This window comes from Dermacentor albipictus, chromosome 8, assembly GCF_038994185.2.
Source record: "Dermacentor albipictus isolate Rhodes 1998 colony chromosome 8, USDA_Dalb.pri_finalv2, whole genome shotgun sequence".
In the NCBI taxonomy this organism is placed as follows: Eukaryota; Metazoa; Arthropoda; class Arachnida; order Ixodida; family Ixodidae; genus Dermacentor; species Dermacentor albipictus.
Genome location: NC_091828.1, coordinates 2,140,112 through 2,146,231, shown reverse-complemented (window position 1 = coordinate 2,146,231; position 6,120 = coordinate 2,140,112). Strand labels below are relative to the sequence as shown.

Genomic DNA, 6,120 nt, shown 5'->3' with positions numbered 1-6,120 from the left:
ATTTCCCGACGCACCTCGTTCGCTTGCGTGAGATCCTGACCTGCGTCCCCTCTTCTGGCCACCAACTCAACATCAAAAAGTGCCGTTTTGCTGCCCGCAAGTTAACAATATTGGGACACGTTGTATCGAAGCATGGTGTGCTTCGTGACCCAGCCAAGCTTCACACGACAGCAGAGTTTCCGATGCCCACTACTCTTAAGGCACTCCGCAGCTTTATAGGGCTCTGGGGTGCTATGCAGGACCCTTATGAAAATATGAGATGAGTTTCACATGAAAGTCTGACGAGTTTTGACATCACAGCCATTAGACTTTCTGATGAGTTTCTTTGGAATTTTCTGATGTATTCCTAATGTCATTCTATAACATATTGGCCACCGTCTTTCTGTAGAACTCTTGACGAGTGCTTTTCTTGTGAGCATGAAATGTCTTCCTAATGTGCGCTCCAAAGCAGTTTTCTTGTGACTTTCTCACGTCTTCCTAGCGAATCTCTAATGAGCTTATACATTAGACTGCCGGTGCTCGTATTACTCCTATAACAAAATTGGCCACCACGTGTGGTAACATTTTCTCATGTGTCCCAATGGCAGTCAGACATTATTTAAATATGTTACCTGTGCGTGACTATCTTTGGTGCTATATATATGCAGCCTGTATGCATGTATGTCCAGTGAAGATGCAGCACTTCTGACATGTACATGGGCCCTACATATGCTGCATGTTAGACATTACTCAACGCAAGAAATTTAACAAAAACATTTATTGGGCATATCAATGCTTCCTTAAATGCAGAAGGAGGTTAAATGAAAGGAAAACACAGTATCAGCCTGGTTACGGATGTGATATCTCCCTTTCATTTAATCTCGCTACTTATCACTGAGGAGAGGCTGTTCTTGAGGTGGAGTGTCGTCATCTTGAAGTAAGTGCATGTGTACCCTGCATGGTAGAAAGGACAGATAATTAACAAAACTTGGCAATCAACCACAGAAATACACGCTGTATCACTTGCTGCAGAACGGTCTGGAGACGTTATAGCTAGTTCTGCGAAAAATTTATGTGGTGTCGGTACACACAAAGTTGAGGAACCACTGTGTGGCCTTTGGGTGCAGCAGTAACTACAGTAAGCAGAAATTGCTCTTGGCTGAACAAATGTGCAACATGGATCAGCTGTGGCGTGTGTACATGTCGTGAACTACTTCAGCTATATCGGTTTCCACTTGACAAAGGACAGCAGTGTCTGGATTGCTAGCGTGAATGAGAAATTCTCACTAATTACTTGGCATGGAAATTAGCGTAGGAGTGTTTGTGTATGGGCAACCCAATGCATCCCAGAGACATCCAAGTGCCAGTCGTTATAGAATATTTGCATCAGCTACGGGCACAATTCTCATACATTCCAAGCCTACTATGTCATGCATGTGTTGGCCTCCTGAATGATGGCATATATCCCATTCAAGAAATACACCACACCATGTCTGGGGTTTTTTATCATTTACACCCGAGCACTGCTTTCAGAGGGAGGGCACAAGTTGAAAAACAAATGCGTAGAAGCATGACAAACAAGCTTGCATAAAAATAATTTAATAAGTAAGCATGGTGGTTGCTATGCCACGTCATTAGAGAGTATTCCTCTTTGTCATGCAATCATAATGAGCGTCGACTGACACACGTCCCATTTTTGGCTGTGGTATTCTTCACTGATTTTGTTGTATCAGTCGGTTGCCATAGGCGAACGAAACAGATAAACAAGCTAAATCCAGTGCACAGCTTGTCGTGTCAATGCATGGTCAAATAAGACGAGCACACTGGTCCTTTGAGTGAATTATGGTGCTCTCCTAGGCGCATGCTGAGGCACCGGCTAGTCAGCGTGCCCGATGTACATTGGACCAAATCTGCACGTGATCAAAAGAGTAGCCTACATTAACCCTGAAAGATACGAGACAAATTTTGGGTATTTTTAACTAAGCAAGCCTCCAATGCCTGGGTGCCTTTGTCAATTCACTTGTGGACTGCAATGCACGTATATATTCAGCAAAAATAAATTAGGCAGCATATGCACAACAGTCATGTTGTATGGTCTCCCTTCCCTCGCTGCGCAAATTTTTTCCTGAAAAGTTACATGAACTGATTGAATTGAAAATTGAATCGAGAAATGCAAGGAGGCAAGCGAGGCTTGCTTGGTTAAAGGTAGCACCTAGGGGTGTGCGAATATTCGAAATTTCGAATACGAATCGAATATTTTCTTTAGTCGAAGCGTATTCGGTTCGAGAAATGCATATTCGTAAATTCCCGAATATTTGAGGATGGCCGAATAATGGTGGAAACAGCGAATATTCGGACAGACTGTGAATAATTTAGCAATTAACGAATTATATGCTTGCTCCACATTCTCCTAAAAACATGTTTATTCACTCAGAACTTCACATGATCCGCTCATTATCTGTACGCTCTGCATCAAGATGGCAAATTGGGCCAGTTTGTTGGGATTCATAGTAAGGTTCGTTACAGCGCAACACAAAACAGGGACAAAAGAAGGTTCAAAACGACGACACAGCGTTACAGCACTGTGATCTTAAGTGCTGTAACGAACCTTACAATGAATGTGTACGCTCTGTTCCAGTCTATCTGCATCAGGCCCGTGAGACATGATCAGTTTCAGTTTTTTTTTCACCAAGCTTTATTCCAGGGCTCTTTCATAACTATATTGATGTACTTTCGGGCTTTGTAAGTATGCGCAATAAAACATGCACCTGGAAAATGTTACCAGGACAAATGTTGTCACAGTGCACAGATAGCCATTACTTTCTGAACATGTTGAGCAGTGAATTTTCCTTCGCGATAATCTGTAACAAGCGTTTCCCTGACAGAGCATTACCTGACATTACCTGAGTGCATTACCTATAATGAGTGCCTCTTTAACCTGAAGCAGCCTCGTAAAATGCAATATTATTTTAAAAGGGTAATAAAGCTATTGTTGCCTCGTTTTGCAATTTTTTAATACTACACATATATTCGATATTCGATTCGATATTCGAAGACAGTTTTTCTCTTTATTCGTATTCGATTCGTATTCGAAAATTTCAATATTCGCACACCCCTAGTAGCACCAAATTTGTCCAGTGCGTGTCACAGGCACTGTGCTGTATTCCTTTCACATGTGGTCAAATGTACATAGCGCAGACTGGCTGGTGCCTAAATATGTACCTGTGAGATCACCATATTTCATTCAAAAGACCAGTATGCTCGTCCGACTTGGCCACACATATCTGCAATGGGGCTTCAGGCCAGATTAGGATTGTTTATCTGTTTTCACCCATGGCTGAAAATTGGCAAGAGAAATCAGTCAGGCGCACCACATAAATAACAATAAGTGTGAGCCAGCCACCATTATCAATGCATGAAGAAAGGCATCCTTTGTAGATTACAAGGGATAGAAATTAGTCTGTGCCTATTTACTTCTTTTTATGCAGACACCATTTACCATGATGTTATGCCTTTGAATTATAACTTCTGCCATCCCTCTCAAATTAACTGGTGCACAACACAAGTGCACATCCAGTGCTATTTTTGTTAGTCCTTCCAACAACTTAAACAGTCAGTTGTTAGCCAAGGTCATGTTGCATAGTCTCCCTTCTCTCACAGCGTAAATTTTGTCCTGAAATGTTACATGAACTGATTGGTAAATTCAAATGGACACTACAAGTTTCGCCGAGTGGACACAGCTGGTTCTCAGAAATGCACAAAAACAGTGATGGGTATCTGTTGGCATCCTGTAGTGTGTGCAAACTAGCTGTGACATTGCTGCAGTAAACACACTCACAACTGCTACAATGCCTACCAGCATGAATAAGGGCAGCTTGCAAAGAAAAGAATAAGAAGAAAGTGAGAGAAAAAATAGAAAGCTTACCAGAAAACACCTCACTACTTAAGTAACTGCAGCACAATGAATACTGGCCTTCCTATTTCATTTCAAGAAATTCTAGTTCATCAAATGTGTATTTGCCAGTGACAGTTATTCTGAGAACAAGACAGACATAATTGTAAATATTAATGTTAAACAATGGTAGGCACACTGCGTGCTTAGACCTGTGACATATATGACACACTACACTTCGAATTCTTACATGGACAAAAACAGCACATGTGTGTTTCATAAGCAGAAAGGAAAACAGGGAAATATGGGCTACAGCATAAGAAACAGTTCCAAACAAATAAAACCAAGATATAAAGAAACATACTGTGTAATAGGCAAAAATAAAATGGACTTGCAGCCAAGCAATTGATGCGAGAAAAATACTAAACGTCAGGACATGCGACGTGTAGTTTTAACAGAACAAGATAATGTGTGCATAATATCTACAAACACAAATAAGCAGCAAGTGGAATGATGTTGCAGAAATATTTAGCCTATTTAGCAAGATGCATTAAGTAATATGTCGATACACTTATCCACTAATGATACCGAGATCCTACTTTTGTGAACACGTACACTTAAAGCATACCTGACATATCCATCCAGATTACACGCCGTGTTGCTGCAGCCATGGCCACGGGTTATGTGGACACTGTTGTGGGTCACGGCTTCACCACTACAAAGAGAATTCTGTGTTAACTTATAGCTGTGGCACAGTAAGACGATCACATAGTGAACACATGCAAGGAGCATGTAAAAACAGTCATGAAAACAATGCCTGCACTGGTGCAGGGTGGCAACAGAGCACAAAGTCAAAGTTACTGATGAATGTCACGATAACAGGGACCCCTTCAACAAGGCAAAATTTCACACGCAGGAGCAGCAGCGCATTACATGAATGTTTGTTTACATAACGATTCTAGAGTTTCTTTCATAACTTTAAGTAACTATCCCTTGTAATGTTTACTTACGTCGAAGTTATGGCAACACCCCTTCAAAACAAACCTGTACTAGTAGCACGCTGTGATTGCTTACATTTTTTTCCCCCAATACTGCTCGTAAATCGAAAACCTTGTAAGCAGAGATTATCTACAACGTCGAATCATTTATAAGCGAGGAAACGTCATAGCAGTAAGAATCGGTCAAGAGGTAGATGAGTCGTTATCATGCGACTTCAGCAGAAAAACGGGAGCTCACGCACAAGCGCGCATGATGAACACATTTCTGAACGTAATCTTTCTCATCAGAAGAAAACGCTTATCAAGATTTTCAATTCTGCATTATGGGAATTAATTCGCGCAACTAAACTCTGACACCCAGCAAGCATCGGCATAGGTCTCACTGTTGTCGTGGGAGTCCTCTTTCCTACGTTCGCAAGGCACCCTACGCCCACACGAGAAGCACGCACAACACGTGTGTAGTTAGCAAGCACGGTTACTCACCTTTTGAACGGCCCGACGCGGTCGAAAAGCGCCCTCCAAGTTGCCAGTGCTTCGATGCTACTCCCAGCAGACATACCGGTGCATAGTGGACGAGCAGTGGCACGCTAACAACACGCATTATTTCTTCGCGACGTCCACCCAACTTTCCACGACAACCAGAGACAAAGGGAACGCACTCGACAGCATGAACATCGTTGGTCCACATTTCGCTGGCGCGCCACGCACACGGCGAGTTTGCAGCGAGACACAAGCTGTCTGTGGCGCTTATGCGCACGCGAACTAAGTCACATTTGGTTACAGCAAACACAAAAACACACGATCTAACAAGCACATCGTTGCAGCTCGCACACCCGACCGACTCGAAAACAGAGCGACAGACTGATTGGATTGGATTGGATAGGAAACGAGATGGTAGGTGGCGCCACGAACAGGTCGGTTGGGGCCAGCCAATGTCTCGGCTAGCGTCATCTGAGGATTTGTGCGGCTGCCTAATTGCGCATAGCTGTTGCAAGACAAAGAGAATCAAAGATAAGTCTATATTGTAAGCTATAGCTTGGCATAGAAAGAAATTCTATAACGCATTTTCAATTTGAATCGCTTCGGCTATCTGCAGGCAGCAAAAGCATGGCCTTCGAGATCTGAAAATGTTAACCCTATAGAAAGCCGTTGCGGTGACGCTATTCGAACGATTTTCACTTCAGTTACCTCTCATAAAAACCGTGAATTACGCATTTCGCTGCTCCCCGTGCTACCTGCGCCGTCACTTCA

At 42.7% G+C, this 6,120-nt stretch overlaps 1 long non-coding RNA gene across 1 annotated transcript; it reads right to left on the bottom strand.

Annotated features, from left to right (window-relative positions):
• Positions 1–738: 738 nt before the first annotated feature.
• Positions 739–5,724, bottom strand: LOC139048350 (uncharacterized). The gene is made up of 3 exons (XR_011507630.1): positions 5,353–5,724; positions 4,500–4,586; positions 739–933 (listed from the first exon to the last, which is right to left on the bottom strand). It is a non-coding gene; the product is annotated as an uncharacterized lncRNA (long non-coding RNA).
• Positions 5,725–6,120: the final 396 nt, after the last annotated feature.